General features: G+C 47.3%; 1 protein-coding gene across 4 annotated transcripts in view; it reads left to right on the top strand.

The window, feature by feature from the left end:
• Positions 1-1604: 1604 nt before the first annotated feature.
• ATXN1 (ataxin 1) overlaps positions 1605-16512 on the top strand; it is a 389590-nt gene continuing 374682 nt past the window's right edge. For 3 of the 4 annotated variants that reach the window (XM_040645080.1, XM_040645078.1, XM_040645079.1), the window contains exons 1-2: positions 1605-1867; positions 9888-10002. The gene's annotated coding sequence lies outside the window, so the exon portion shown is untranslated. Of the gene's footprint in view, positions 1868-2786; positions 3078-9887; positions 10003-16512 lie in introns of those variants that run through there. The other variant, XM_040645081.1, reaches the window with a different exon arrangement.

Below are 16512 nucleotides of genomic sequence, written 5' to 3'. Positions count from 1 at the left end.
TGTAGAACCGAGTAAGAGTGAACAGTAGTAGTTTTATTTAAATAGCCATGTATATGTGCATGGTATTTCCAAATGTGAGAAAAAAAAAGTATTTCCGGGGCTCTACACCTTCCTAGCTGTTAGTATGCTTATTTTTATTTCTGTAGCACGTTGGCTCTACAATACAGTTGTTTAAAAGCTGACACATTTCTCTTGGTGATTCTGTATCCTGCTTCAGTCGGTGACTAACCGTTAGGTCATAAGTAAACTCAGCCAAAGGTTTCTCAAATACAGCTTACAGTCAATAGTGGTGGCTTCCAGAGAGAAACTTACGTGGAACACTTGGTTCTAAGCACCTGAAAGAGGTCAAATGCTGCCCCGACCCCTACTGGTCTTCCAGAATTATCTGCAGCAAGGAGAACGCTGCACTGAGCTCTCCCTTCACCATGGATGTGCCTTCGCTTTTCGCCAGGTGCCACACCTGTTGGCAAGGTGCACCCCCCTCCACAGAAGATTCCTTCCCACCGAGCTAACACCTGGCGGTGGGAGCCGCGGAGGGGGCGGGGTGGTGGGCAGTGGAGAACCGCGCTTCAGAACTGAGCGCAGAGGAAGTTCCTCAGCGTGGATTCACGAGAATTGCCATTTGATGCTCGGTTTGCTTTTTGTATCTCCTGCACTGGTTACCTCATTTCCGATTAAATTAATGATCCCGAATCAACTGCGAGAGGAGTGCGCGGGTCGTCTTCCAAGGCTGCGGCTGGGTACTTCAGTACCCAAAGCAGATTTCCAGACCTGCAGAAAGCGAAAGGGGGGGGGGGCGGGGAGGGCACCCGCTTTCCCAGGCAGGAAAGGTGACGGTGCATATGCAGTCGCGGGGACCCTTCAAACTTTGCTGAGTTGTACGCAGAGGCAATCCCCGCGGCCCCGTGGTCCTGGTTCCGGAACGAAACCGGTTTGAGGGTTAACGTGCACGAGGATCCGAGTCAGCCCGCTTAGACGATTCTCGGCGCGCCCGGGACGAAGGGCACGTCGGGATCACACTTGCCCCCCCCTCTCCCGGGGGGTTATTTCGCTGGCTGCGAGCTGAAGCCCGACACCCCTCGGAGAGTCCTCCGGGGCGCCCTGAGTTGCACCCCGCTGTCGCTCTGTCCCCTCCAAGTAGGTGCAGGGACCCGGGGAGGCGCGCGAGGACCGACCGGTCACCGCTAAAATTACCTCATCGTTTTAGCTCCCCGCCCCTTTCCCAAACCTGGAAGAAGCGTCCCCTCCGGCCGGAGTCGCACCCCCCGCCCCCCGCTCCCGAGCGGGTCTCGGGCCACGCGCCGCCTCCCCGGGGGCCGCCGAGCCCGCGCAGCGCGCAGCCAAGGGTTAAGGGCGCCGGCCGGCCGGCCGCCGCGCAGTGCGCTCGCGGTCCTCCGAGCGGCTCGCCCCGCCGCCCGCCAGAGGGTGCCCCCCCACCCCCAAGTCGGATCCTTGAGCTGCGGCGGCAGCAGCCAACTGCTCCATATTTGGCTTCTATTACACATTTACATACTGGAGCGAGCGAGCGAGCGCGAGAGAGCGCGAGGGAGGGAGGGCGGGCGGGCGGAGGGAGGAGGGAGGGGAGGGGAGCAGGGGGGGTAGGAGGAGGAGGAGGACGAGGAGGAGGAGGAGGAGGACGAGGAGGAGGAGGAGGACGGGGAGGAGGAGGAGGAGGAGGAGAGAGCAGAGTATACCGCAGACATCATTTCTACTACAGTGGCGGAGCCGTACAGGACCTGTTTCACTGCAGGGGGATCCAAAACAAGCCCCGTGGAGCAGCCGCCAGCGCTACAGCAGCCGCAAGACACTGTTTCTCTCCCTCTGCCCCCCCTTCCCCACGCAACCCCAGATCCATTTACACTTTACAGTAAGTGGCTATTTTTTTCTCCTCTGATTCTCTCTTCCCCCTCCCCCATCCCCTTCGCCCCTTATTTAGATTAAAATTTGCCCCTACCCCCGCTCTCCAGAGAGGGGCAAAAGCAACAACCAGCAAACAAACCCCAAACCCCAGTCGCCGGCACAGAAAACAGCTGGAAGAGGAGCGAAGGAAATCGACGCGTCGTGTTGTGGTGTGTGTGTGTGTGTGTGTGTGTGTGTGTGTACATACAACCTTCTCCAGCTCCAGCCTCCCGGGCCGACACCCCCGCTCGGGGCGCAGGGACTGACGGCAGGGGGCTGCCGGGCCGGTGGGCGCCCGCCAGGCGAGGGGGCGCGCCCGGGCTGGGGGTGCGGGCGCGGGCGGGGAGAGCGGCGGCGGCGCCCCGCTCCGGCGGCTGCCGGTCCGGCGGCGAGTGCAGAGAGCTGTGTCCCCCTCCCTCGAGGTGGCGTAGGGGTAGGCGGCGGCGGCGGCCGCGGCCGGGGGTCGCGCTGCCCTCTCCTCCCGCCGCCCCCTCCTCAGCTCTCTCCCCCAGGAGGGCGTTGGAGCGAGTGGGTCTGGAGGAGGGCTGGGCTTCCCCGCCGGTGGCCGCCCGGCCTCGGAGCCCGGGGCGGGGGTCTCCCCGCCGAGGCCGGCCTCGCCGGGTGTGCGGCTGCGGGCCGGGACTTTGCGCGCGGCCGGGCGGTGGGAGCGCGGGGGGCGCGGAGGGGTGGGCGCGGAGGGAGCCGACGTGCGGGTGCCGGGAGCGCGGCTGGAGCGGCGGTGGCGGCCCTGCTGCCGCCGCCGCCACCGCCGCCCTGTTGGTGCGGCCGCTTCCTGATCATGTGCAGCAGCAGCCGCCGCCGCCCGGAGCCGGGAGCCCGCGAGCGCCCCAGCCCGGGCCGGCGCCCCAGCCAGCGCCCGCGGCAGGAGCGGAGGAGCGGCGGCGGGCGCTGCCCTGCCGGCGCCGGGAGTGAGCGGCTGCGCGGCTGCTGGGAGGGTGAATGAAGCCAGGAGGAGGGGAAGGAGGAGGCGGCGGCGGCGGAGGAGGCGCTGCGGGGATTGGGATGCGCCCTGGAGCCCCGCTGCTCGTTCACTCTGGGCCGGGCCGGAGACTCCGCCACTCCCGCGGCCGCCGCCGCCGCCTCCTACGTGGTTCCAGCGCTGCGAGCAGGCCGGTCCCGCAGGGGGCAGGGAAGGGGCCGGCCGGGCGGAGCGAGAGGTGAGGCGGCGGCGGAGCGCGGCGTGAGTGTGAGTGAGTGAGTGCGTGCGTGTGTGAGTGCTTGTGTGTGTGTGTGTGTGTGTGTGTGTGTGTGTGCGCGCGGGGGGGGGGCGGCGAGGGCCGTCGCGGTGGGGAGCGGCCCCTCGGTGGCCACTTGGCTGACTCTGCGGCGCCCCGACCCCTCCCCAGCCCCCCGCCCTCAGGCCGCCTTCCCTAAACTCCGGGGCTTGTGCTTTCATTTTATTTCAGACCACGTAGGGGGCTGACTGGAAGGGATGAAACAATTCAGGTTTTCTAGGGAGATTGAGCAAGGACCTTAGTGGGGGGTGGAAGTAGGGTGGTGGTGGAGATTTTGCCAGAAAACAACAACAACAAAAAAATCAGTTTCCAAGGACCGTGGGGTTCGGTTCAACCCTGTGGCTGTTCTGTTTTGTTTTGCTTTCTTAGTATATAATCCTGCAGATAAGAGGGTAATATAAATACTTCGGGAGATTGGGAAATTGCTGAAGAGTAGTAAGGGCAAAAAAAAAAAAAAAAAAAAAAAGCCAGTCGGAAGCTGGTTATATAATGCGCGATGTGGCTAACGAGAACGGCAAGCTATTTTTATTTTGTTTACCGTATGCTGTGCAGTAGGGACTCCTCCAAACTGGTTCTGTCCCCGAAGAGATTCTTAGCTTCCCTGCGAGATCCACAGGATACAATTAGTAAAATTAGAAGACCCTATTACACCCACAGAAGAAAAACTACTGCCTTAGAGTGGCATGCTCCCTGCACATCCCTTCGTGCATGCACGGGAATGTGTATATGCAAATAAGTTCTCCTTTGGCAATTGAGTAGTCACATCTCAATGACATTTGTGTTTTGTAATGCAGGCTGTTCTTAATATTTAAACATTGTCGGTACATATCGCACAGAGCAGTGGGTAGTTACTTGATGGTTATTTTTAGGCATAGCCAGTTACTTTTCCAACAGTGTTAGCTAAGCCATTTCTGTTTGGGTTTCTCAGGAGCCTTGTAGTTCCTAGAAGCCCCTGTTAGCCCACCCTGTAGTTTATCTGTAGTTGGATGCTTGGGCTTTTTTTTTTTTTTTTTTTTCTTTTTGGTGGAATGAAGCCTGAGCCTGAGGAAACCACCAAAGAGAAGGTTCAGAAAATTCTGCACATGAACTCTTGGAAAGGGATTGCACCATAACAGCTAATGCTGTGGCATTTAATCTCCTCTGATTGTCCTCCAACTGTGCATGCCTCAGTCAATATTTTAGCAGCTCCGCAGACAAATGGGCTCGAGAGCCACCCTCTGTGTACCGCAGAGGGTGAAGGGCTCCCCCGAACCTCCTGGCTGCCTGTCTTTCTCATCGTGTAGATACGTGTCAGTGGTGTAGGTTTTCCCTGCACTTACTCCAGGTCCCTGATCACTCCTGTAATTAGATCAGGCTGCCATGGCAACAGACAGTGTGCCTCGTCCATTCAGGTGGGTTTGTCTTGTGCCTGGACTCCTCCAAGTGTTTTAGCACAGGATTTGTGCTGTGCCTGCCAGAGGAGACGCTTCACTCCCTCAGTTGTGTCTTCTTTCAGTCCTTTGGACGGGAGACACGGAATGAGACTTCGCAGCGACTCAACTTTTGTAACGGAGACCAGCAAGTTGTTCTTGCTGGGTGCGATATGTAAATGCCTCTCCCAGCACAGTGAAAGGGGCCTGGCAGTCCTGCTGATGTCGACTGTGAACAGATCAACAAATATTTGGTACTTGTTAGAAACCTTTCAGAGCTTACTAAAGCAACATTTCTTTTGCAGTCTGGTGCCTTTGGCCTCGCGGATACTTAACCCCTTCAAGTGGGAAAGCACCGGGCCCTGAGAACCTATGTTGTCAGTAGCCAATGACCGGGATTCTACAGGGTTGACTCAGTGGAAGGGGTTTGTAGGAAGGATATCCTATTTAGGATAGGATATCCCCATCATCACATTTCACCATAGCTGCTATAATAACCAAAAATGGGACTTACTGGAGGGGCCATTCTGAATGGGTACACTTTTCATTTGGACTTCTTGGCCATCCTTAATCTTCCCATCTGTTAGTAGTGAGTTCCAGGGTTTTTTTCAGGTGAGAGGTGATAGGGGCCTAGAGCTCGTAGACTGGCAGTGGGTGATGCTTTTACACAATAAGCAACTTGCACTGTATTTGGAGATATAATTTTATGAGCATTTAATAATTTAGAGAGCATCAGTCCCCTCTTTGCATTAGGACGCCACCTCATTAAGTCCACTAGGCAAAGAAAAATAATCCTGTTGCCAAAAAAATAAAAAGGGAAGAAAATTAAGTAGCTTTGCTTGCTGAAGCTTTTGTGTGGCCTAGGCGATCCACCTGAGGGGGAGTATTTTAATAACCCTGATATTTGAAAGAGAAAGTAATTGAGAATAATAATGTCTTGATTTGGTTGTGACCCTGCCAGTCCATTTTTCAGTTTTCAGTTATATAGCCCCATAGCTAAATTGGTAAATCCTCTTTTTTTTTTTTTTTTGCCCTGGGCCTGGGATTCATTCCCCACAGGGGGTTTACGACTTTCTACCATTTACTGAGTTTATGCGGTTGGTAACTTGATTGCGGCCTGTTCAGATCAAGTGCTTCTGTGGTTAAAACAAGCGATTTTTTTTTCTCTAGGACGTAAATAGATGGGATGCCAGGATATGAAGTAAGGCACAGAAGTTTAAGTTGTACACACTTTGCAGGTTCTGGATTATATTTTGCAACATACGGAAAATCTCTTGCAATAAAACGTGAAGGTGTATTTTTTGAATGCTAAAATAAGTATGAAAAATGTACTTGATTGGGAACTGTGAAAGTCAATATTTTCCTCTCTGGATTTCGTTTTAAGAGGGTTTGGTTAACAGAAGTGATACTTTGTCGGGAATATTATAACTAGACTCCAGGGCTTCTGAATTGTCTTTTACTTTTAGAGAGAGATTCAAGAAAAACTCTTTAGCTGTCAGATTCTATGTCAAGTGCCTGTAGAAGGCCTTACATTTCATTGTCTGTGAGTCCTGGGAAAGGCCAGTCTTAAGAGATTATTAAAACATTAGTAAACACATTTCTATGACTCCTGTATTTGTTGTCATTACAGAGTTTAAGGACTCACATTCCTTTTGTGTAATATGCTTTTTTTTTTCCATTCTGAAATGTCAAGTGGATTTTACTTTTGCACTTACCTTGAATGACAGTTTCTGATGACTAACACGTTGTAACAGCAGTTCATTTTGTTTCCTATTTGAAGTTAGTCGATAAACATATTTTATTAAAACCCTGAAAATTAGTATAGGAGTGAATGTTAGTTCTTTCAACTCTAGCTGTGAGCAGGTAACATGTAGTTTAGACTCTGAAACACTGAAATACTTGTATATTAATGTGACAGAGTACGGGAGACAGGGTAGGCATCATTTTCAGGGTGGACATAAATAATTTGATTTCCGTTGCTTTTTATTTTCAGAGTTATTCAGTAATCTGAATGATTGTCTTCTGTGAGAGATTTAGACGTGGACAAGCTTAAACTGCTTCAAAGAACAGATGTAGTTCTGGTGATACTTCCAAGGTTATCAGAAGCAGGCCCTCTCTATTTTGTAAGAGCATTGAGAATAATACACTGTAGAAATCTCGGTAGAGATCATCATTTCTGTCCCAGGGCATTCCATACAGGACTGCCCATTTTTAAGAATGAATTTTGTAGTCCTCAATTATACTGTTCAGATTTTAGTTGCGTTGAATTCCGTTTAATAAAATACTCATTCAACGTGTCTTTAAGGGATGATATAATAATGAGCATACTGAATGCTGTTTTAGAGAATATTTTTAAATGTTGACTGAAAGAGTTGTAATTGGATCAAGGTTTTGAAAAATATATATATATATACAAATGTTTAAAATTGTAGGAGTGATAAAAAAAGATTTAGGTAAATCATCTCTATTTGTGGAGACAGTTTTAAAAATCTTTTTCCTGTTTCACGATTTATGTATTTTTGTCTTTATCGGTGTAGTGAGATGTATTTTGTAATTCTTACACATATGAACTTTCCAGGCTAGTGTGCTATAAATGTTTGTAGTGCGTGTTACCATCCCGAATGTAATGAAACCCGTTTAGAACCGTTACAGACAAAAAAGCGACAAGCATTATATTTTCCTTGATATGTTTGATGTTAGCAGAAACGTTTCATTGATTTTTCTATAACTTTTAATGCATACCATTTGTGGAGTAATGAAAATGCAGTGGTAATTGCCATAATGTAAGCAAAAATGGTATGCTACCTGAAAATGACTTTTCAGAAAATTCATTGTAGTGTAATCAGAATTTGAGACTTAAGGGGGCAGAGGTTGCCCTGATTATGCTGTTTTGGTTCAGGCTAAGAGGAACTCTTCATTCCACTTAGATGCTCTTGAGCATGACACATTTTGAGGGAGTTATTTAGCCGAAGTTTTTAGTGATAATCGTCTTAGCTGCTAACCTATAAGCAATTTATCTTCTAACATGCAAAGAAAATGTATTCTTCTGTCACTATGTATGGCAAATTGTCTTTTATTGCGTCCTTACATTTGGCCCCCTCTCCCCAAATTATTTATATTACCTCCTGTATTTATTTATCTATTATTTCCTCTTTACTATCACATTAGTATTATTTAGACCACCTATCTTAGTAATCTTCCTCTATAAATGGAATTGTATTATGTAGTTCTGTGCTTTTAAAATATTAAGTATTCTATTTTTAGTGTGTATGTTGTAGAAAACATTCTATAGGCTATTATTGGTGGGTTTTTTTTTGTTTTTTGTTTTTTTTTTGTATTTTGTTTGTATGTTTTTGCAGTGAATCCACTCTGCCTTGCTTTTGTTCTCGTATTTCTTCCCTCTGATGGAACAGCGAGTTACGTGAACTCTTAATTACTGTAACTGGTATAGCAACACAAATACTTTTGAAATAAGTAGGCATACCAGTGTGAGAGTAAATTAATATTTTACAGCATTTACATCATGTTTGACTGTTCTGTGCACTTCAGCAGAATAGGACACTGTAATTTGGACTCTATAAAACCTTATCTGCCAGGTGATATGTAAATAGGACTGTGTGCACACAGAGATACACCAGCAAACACTCAACTGTTAGCTCATGGAGCAAGTGCTGTCTGCAAATCCACAGCACCCGCACCTTGTTCAGAAGTGATTATCCAGTATGTTGATGCTGCGTTTGAGAAGTTACTAGAGAGAAACAAGGCAACAGCTACTGTGTAAGGGCAAATAGAATTCTGGGAGCTTCTCTTTAACTTGGCCATGATTTACATTTGTAACTCAACGAGCTTCTTTACAGAGGGAGAGACTTAGCCGACACTTCCAAGGACTTCAAAGACCTTATAGTCTAGAACAGCTTCCCTACTTTCTCTGTACTCAGAGATGACATGTGGAGAAACCAAGGACTAGGAAACTAACTTCTTCTGCATATCAGTCCCAGGCATGCAGTAGATGCTTAAGTAAATACTTGGTGAATGGATTCGTTAGAAGTAAGAATGCTTTGGCTACTATTCATTACTTTGAAAAGTGTTGGAAAACGATTGAAATTATTTTCATTTCCAGCTGGGCTGTGCTCTTAAAAATAGTGAGTGTGTATGGATGAAAATAATCATACTACCGAGATGTGTTGCCATGTACCCAGGGATAATTGGCTCACTTACCTGTTTACAGATTATTCACATTGGAGATCGTATTCATAACTCCAGAATAGTTTCTTTCTGACATCCAATATAATCCTGGGCCTCCTCCTTCCTACTGTTACCTGGCGTGGGCTTAGGAAACCCAAACTAAATTTAAAATCAGCCCAAACAAATATGCAGATCAGCTCCAGTAATCAAAGACGGAAGTCGGCCCAGCAATGACTAGTTTGGGGGTTAGTTTGTAACTGTGCTTCTCATTCTTTCTAGTTCATGTGGGCAGTTGGGAATGAGCAATATTTAAAAATATTATTTTAATAGGGCTGAAAACTCTGTTAGCAGATCAAGTCCTCAGCTTCTTCCATTTCTGTGCATAGGTCTTTACCTCACAAAAACTACTACAAGCCCCAAGCTCCCTGATGGAAAGGTATATGGAAGATTCATTCATTCTCTCGTTCATCCATTCACGCATTCACTCATTCATTACACAGTGGGTGATTTTTACTTAACTATGGGCAGGGCATTGTGGCAAAATGAAAATGAAGGAGACGTACATTCAAAAAAGAAATACTTCTAAAATCCAGTGGAAAGTCTAGTGAACATGTGCATACTTTCACAATTTTTTCTGCAATTGATACATTTTTCTATCCCATTCGACTGGTATGCTAATAACTGTGCTTCTTTTATGATTGTTTCTCAGGTTGCATGTTGATAGGAGTACATGCCGTGTGCAAATTAGACTTTGGCTCAATTACTATTCGATCCATGCCCATTTCACCTGCTGTCCCTGTGATGACCAGCATGTGTTTATCAGATGATTCGTTAGAATCATTAGAGAAAAGAATGGCAGTCCCGGGCTCAAATGGGGAGGCCGAGCTCTTAATTTGATTGCAGGGATGACCTTTTTGTGTGGGGGCCTCCCTCTGAGCCCTGTTGACTCATACCAGGCCTGCCTTCTGAGCTGGCTGTTATCTGTAATTCTCATAAGACAAAATGCACAATTTGATGTCCTTAAAGTTAAGATTTCAGTGTATAGACACTTTAAGGTGGAATCATTTTTGGATGCCGTTTGTCCTGGTTTTCATTTTGGATCTCTTCTCCTGCACCTCCCCTCCCCCCACCCTTGCAGGAGCACCGTGCGGCAAGTCACCAGGGTGGTCCGTCCAAGCTGCGGATTTGTGTGTCGTCCTTGTAAGGCAGTCTCCTCCTCCGCGGCCCCTACAGGGAAGTGCCTCACATATCAGGTGAGAGTTTTGCTATGCTTGTCTAGTTTCCATCCGAGGATCAAGTCTGACCCGGAAAATCACCTCGTACCCACGCTTTCGTGCATCGTGGACCGTTCGCTGCGACGGCCTTTGCAGACTGCATTCGGAGGGAAATTGAGAAATTGCCAGGAGCGTTTTTAACAGCTTGGCTTGAAGTGTCTCTCTTTTTGGTTTAATTTAGAAGAAAGTGGTTCGTGAAGAAGTCTGCGTTTGACTTGGTGACAATCGGCTGTGGGTGTGTCAGGCTCGAGCCTGGTCGTCCTCATTGTCACCTTTTCCTGAACGCGATGAGACCGTTTCGCTGCCAAACTGTGACCGTAAGTCACGGTTCTCGCGTTTTAGGTTTTTGTTGTAGAGTGATCCAGGCATAGGGATACAGAGGCCTGTTTGTTCAGTGGCAACCAGTATTTGTCGAATCTTGAGTGTCTTTGTGTCTGTTGGGATTTTACAACTTCCTGATTGCCTCACGTACAGTAAATTTTTCTGGCCTGGAGAGTCATGCAGACACAGGGTGTATGCGGTGTGGATGACTCATGGTTCTATATTGAAGAGAGGACAAGAGGATCCTGCCTGCATGAAATTGGGAGACATGGAAGTTAGACAGAACCTGGGGCAAGAGGGCTTGGGAGCACTGGTATATGCAACCCAAGGGGATTGTGAAATAGATCCCCTCTTGCTATTTACCTTGGGAGCGGTCCTCTGGAACCTGTGGAAATGGACTCTATTCAGAGGTTCCCGAGCCTGGCTGGGCAACAGAATCACCTGGAGAGCTGAAGGAAAGAGAGAGACAGAGAGAGAAAAAGGATTTGGGGCTCCACCTCTTGAATCAAAATGAACCTTTCATGGTCCCTTGGAATCCTACTGATGCCCCACAGGTTTGGGAACTGCTGGGTCGGGTGGTCTCTGGGCAGGTGTTCCTGAGTCATGTTCTATTTCCTTGCTTGGCGAGACACACAGTCTGCCGTGACCACACCTCACATAGAAGGTTCTCAATTTGCAGCTAACTTGTTAAGAGGTAGATATTTGCTTTACCAAAATGTTCAGTGGAAAACTGATTCACCAGCTTTCTTTAAATAAAGGGCTCCCCCTCTATACCTAAGATTGAGTTTTTACATTAACATATAATTTTCATGACATCTGAGCTAAGAGCACAGGGTTCTGGAAGCAGCCTGTCTGCATTTAGCATCTGGAGCGGCCACTGTGTCCGGGGGAATCCTGTTAGCTTTCTGTGTCTGGTGATGAGTAAGGTGGAGATAAGATTAGAACTTTCTTCTAGGGCTGCTGTGGGAATGGAATGAGGTAATATGTGTGTACGGAGTAGGAGAGTACCAGCGCATGGTTTGTGATCCGTGAGCATGAGGTATCTTTGTGATCACGTAACTTAACCTCTTGACGGGATGGTTATAACGTTCCTGTTTTGTGATGGTTGCGCCTGGACCATACATGACTAGGAGCCAGTAAATACACCTGTACCTTGGTCTTTGGACTTGACACTGTAGACATTTGAGCTCTGCAAAGCAAATGAGCTTTTTATTTATTTTTCTGAATATTGTGTGTGTCCATCTGTCTTGCTGCGATAGGAGGCATATGTAGTGTTTTTCCCTTGTTACAAGGTGAACTGAGAAGTTGAGTGCACAAATGAAGTTATTTGTGGTCTGAGTAAAAAGAAACAAAAACCCGAGTGACTGAAGTACAATGTCTTAGGAAGGGTAGCCAGAAAAGTCCTGCCTGGGGGATGGGATGGGGAGGGGTGGGGGGCAGGAAGTGATCCCAAACATTATATCCTTGAGAAATATGGACCTGGGTCCTTGACATTTTATGGGCAGTGGGTCGGGGAAGTGTCGTTTAAAAGGAAATAGAATAACCCAACAGTTATATGCAAAGGTAAGTTTCTTAAGGTCTGCAAGTGTCAGCTGACTGGAGGAGGGGGTGATACCCCACCGCCATTGCTTTCTCTCTTAGGCGTGTTAACATTTCACAGGCTGTGCAGAAAATCCTCATGTTGGAGTTTTTAGGGCGGCCGTTTCACTGCGTATGTGGTTTAATACACATGCACTTTTTTTTTTTTTCACCTGTGGTGTTTAAAAGAGACTTTCTTTGTGAGAACACAAGCAACAAAAAGTCCTATCTCTTGGCCAATATGTGCAGCTTACCGAGAAGACACCGAGGTTTTCGTAGTGTATTGAGCAAGTCTGAGTGTCTTATGAATACGTATTGTATTACCAACAAAAGTAGTGCAGAGTCACCTTGAATTCTAAGCAGCTGCCATTCTCTGCGATTGCATTTAAAGGAAGCTTCTAAGCATTATCTAAACATTTTGCATAAATAATGGCTTCCTTACAGTGCTCACATTTGAGGGTTCAACGTGAGCAGGGAAATGGTATCATCCGTGCTGTAGTCTATTATGTTTGTTAAGGTTTTTTTTTTTTTAATTAAAACCTAGGTTTCAAGTATTTCTGGTTCTCCTTATTTCGTAAATATGATAGGCCTAGCTCGTTCACAGACACCATATATGTAAAGAAATGATTCATTCATTTCTTCGCTGTGTCTTTTTTAAACTACTACACGGTGCTGTGGGAATGAAAGTGAGTAAGAGCTCCCAGAAGGAGGTTGCATTCTTCGTGGTCAGGTAGGGGGAAGAAGAAATGCCCGGAAAGAACTAATACAAAGGAGAATGGGGCGGGTTGTCCTTACTGGGGTAAATTCTGACACTGAAGGAATTCAGAATGACGCTGAGTGGGATGGTGAGGAAAGACTTGGAGGAGGAGGGATCATCTGAGTTCAGCTCTGAAGGCTGGTTAGCATTTCTGTGGGAAGAGATGCATGGAGCCGGGGAAGACCGTGTAAGTGACTGGGACACAACCAGGGAATGCCTGGGTCGTAACCCGTGAGGCCATTTTGGCTGGAGCACAGGTGCCGGTGGGCATCTGAGTTGTAGACGGGGTGGGAATACAATTGCCGAGAGGTCAGGTCTGGAGGACTCATTGGCATAAAAGTGGTCTTTGAAATTGGGCTTCGGGTTTGCCCAAAGTTTGCCAGGAGGGAGGGGGGAATGACTGTATTTCAGGGCTGACATCAGCGGGTGTGGAGCACGCAGAGGGAAGGTGAGAGGCAGCAGGGAGAGGAGCTGGAATGTTGGTGCAGTGCAGCCTTTGTGTGCTCGGTCTTGGGAGACCAAGGGGCAGGGGAGGCTGGTGCCAGGCTGGAAGGGCGGTTGGGTGGATGAACGGGTCTTCTCCCTGGAAGCTCAGTGCCGAACTGCAGCTCAATGAAATCATGTTGAAACCTTTATTTCTTTAAGACCTTAAAAAAAAAAGAAAGAAAGAAACCTGAGCTAATTTTAGCTAAATCTAATATGTGTGTGTATGAAAATGAATGCCGCTTTTGAAATTCAGTGCATGCAAGTATCTCTTTTCCTTTCAACAAATGATCCCTCTATTTTCCTCTAAACAGTTTTATTAAGATTTTCAGTGAAGCCCTGTACATGTTAACAATAATTCCAGCATTTCCTTTGATCTTTTCCACCGTCGATTTATTCATCTCATGTGATAGGCGTAGATCACATTGTGCCGTCTACTTGACTCTGGAGCACTTGTTCATTTGTGGCAATTCCTTTCCTGTACCTTGATAAAGCACATGAACATGGGTGTGTTTTGTAACTTTAAAGGCTTTCCTGGAGGCTTTGTGTGGACTCTTTTAAATGTGACATACATACAACACACACACACACACACACACACACAGCACAGCTTTCTGAGCAATTTGGCTTTCCATTTATACTTTCTAGAAAATAAAGAAATACAGAATTAGTGAGCCTTGACTCTAGGATGAAAAGATTCTAAGACTCCATGGCTCAGAGTGAAGGGGAAGGCTGGAGATTATCCGGTTACATGTCTGCTGGTGGGCAGTCTGTTTTAATATAATTAGAGAAAATTTGCAGATTATTTACGATTTTTTTTTTTTTTTTTGGACCCAGGTTATTCGGATGGGTTGCTTTTATTCCCCAAACTAGCTCAGACTGAGGCAGTGACTTCCCTACCTTCCATGAAAGACAAGAAGGTTAGGACAGGAGCCACAGGGTTGGAGAAAACACTGTCAGGGGCAGATCATTCTGTCTGCATATATTTACCAAGCATCTCCTGTGTGAGAGGCGTTATGCCAGCTAGGCTGTAAAGGATTTATAGAGATGGTCAGTCATTCACACTCACTGCATATTAACTCACTTAATCCCTACTGCAGTCCTTGGAGGCAGGCACTGTCATTATCCATCCTGCAGGTGAGGGAAACCAAGGCACAGAGAGGGAAAGTAGCCTGCCCCAGGTTGATCAGATCTTCAGTGGGGAAGTCATGCTTGGATGCCATCCTGTACTCTTCACGGGAGCTATGCATTGTCTCTCAATCCCTGAGCCCTGTCCGTAAGCAGCTTACAGTTGAGTCGCAAAGGCAGGGCGTGCCCGGGGTCCTATTTAAAGAATCACAACAGAGATGCAACATCCTCTGGGAGGTCCAGACCAGGGAGGGGTTCGTGGATGCTCAGCCTTCCGTTTGGGTGCTCGCCCACCTGCTCAGAGTTGCAAACAGGCTGTCCTCGAAGTGTTACCTTCCCTCCCCTTACTCTTCCTCATGCCTCCCTGAGATTCCGGCGCACTTTCAATAATTATTAATTGAAGAAAGTGATGACAGTGGCAATATGCTTATCTGTGTTTCCGAGGATTGGCTTCGGTTGGGCTCCAAACACGGTTCGGCATCAAGAGTCCCAGGGAGACGAACTTTTGACTCCCCCAAGAGCTTCCCCTGGGTCATTGCTCAGCTTGCAAGATTTGGCAGATAGACAGTTCATCGCTCCAGTTTGCTAGGTGGTGGGCTGGCAGCGGATGCCAGCTCTAAGAACAAAACGTGCCGGGAAAGGAGGGCATGCCTGGGGTGGGGTGACCACTGGGAAGCCTGGGTCTCCTGTCCCCTCCCACCCCCACCCCTCCCGGTCTCTCGTTTGCTCTCCTCCTCTGGACCAGTGGATGGATCTTTAACCGGCTCACGTCAGACAGATAGAGAAAGGATAAAGATCACTTTTCTCTTAGCCTGCTTGGGGGAGACCAGTCTGTCTTTCTTATGTGGAATGAAAATCACAGGATTTAAAAAAAAATATGCCTTGAGCGTCTCTCGCTTTATAGACACGCAGAACTCAGGAGGACTTGGGATTTACTATCTGTGCGCTAGCCTGGCAGCCCCAGCCTACATCCCAGCTGTAATCATATGTGATGCATTTTTATTTACAGATTAGGAGGCTCTGACTCTGACATATGACTAACCGGGAAGCTCCTCCCTACAGCAGTTGCATGTCATCTGCTTCAGAGAACTAATTGCTTGGCAATTCCCCTTTGGTAATTCCCTCTTTATTTTCTGATGAGTTACTTAACAGTGATGGGCTTGTAGAGCAGAGCGTGGAGTTTAATGTGTGCTCCAGAAACTCCACTGTAGGCCTGGGGGATATGTTTTTCGAATCCTGTTTAGTTTTACTGAAGGAACACTGAAACCATTATATGGCCTGTTAATATTTCACTCAATACGAGGTTAAACACTGAACGGTGTGCAATTTTCCGAAAGAAATCAAAACCAGGCCTCTTTTTAAAATGTGCCCCTGTGCATTTGAAAATTATTAAAAAGGAATTTAATATTTATAGAATGCTTAATGCGCTTTTAAAAAATATGATTTCAAACGGAGGAGCTTTCCAGGACAAGGCGGAGAGAGGGTAGCTACAGGGGAGACCAAACTGCTAGTTTGGGGAGTGACTTTCTGGTTCCTGACCTGCTGCAAGGTGACTGGGGATGCTCATTCTCCCTTGCAGGGCCTCAGTTTCCCCATCTACAGTGAACAAGGTGGTGAAGGACCTGATGGCTCAGGCCCCTTCTCTAACACTGTGCGGTTCCACGAATAGATTTTCTTGTAATTCTTCCTCTTGGCTCCCCTAAGACCTTTGCTCTGTCAAACATCATTTGCTGTTGTTTGACTTTGTTAGGTTTTGTATTTAATTAGAATTTACATTTTTAGCTATTATTGTGTCATTATTTATAGAGTATGTCAGAAGCAGTGCCTACAATCATTTATCACCCTATCTAGATTAGTTTCATACCTTAAGACTTCTTCTGTCCCTTCTTACTGTTCTTGCTACCATGCCCTACACACCAGCCGTTTCTGGAGCGGCTGCGTTATGACTGGAAGGAATCTCTCAGCTAATTGCGGAATTGATTTTTGCAAGGAGCGTGCAGGAGCCCTGCTCTCCTTGCAGTAGTATCTAGGGTCATATTCTGCTTTTAATTTGCAAGTAGAAATCCTCCTGATGTCACTTGGTTCTACCTGCATGTGCAGGGTGGAGTCTTGAGGTGATTCCTTTTCTGTTCTGCCTCAGTGTTTCCAATCCGTGTGCCGCGTTCCCTTATCTTCTTGGTTAATTTATAAGCAGTTCATAGGATGTCTCTTGATTCACTACC

This window comes from Ursus maritimus, unplaced genomic scaffold, assembly GCF_017311325.1.
Source record: "Ursus maritimus isolate PB19 unplaced genomic scaffold, ASM1731132v1 scaffold_30, whole genome shotgun sequence".
Lineage (NCBI taxonomy): Eukaryota > Metazoa > Chordata > Mammalia > Carnivora > Ursidae > Ursus > Ursus maritimus.
This window is presented reverse-complemented; position numbering and strand designations above follow the sequence as displayed.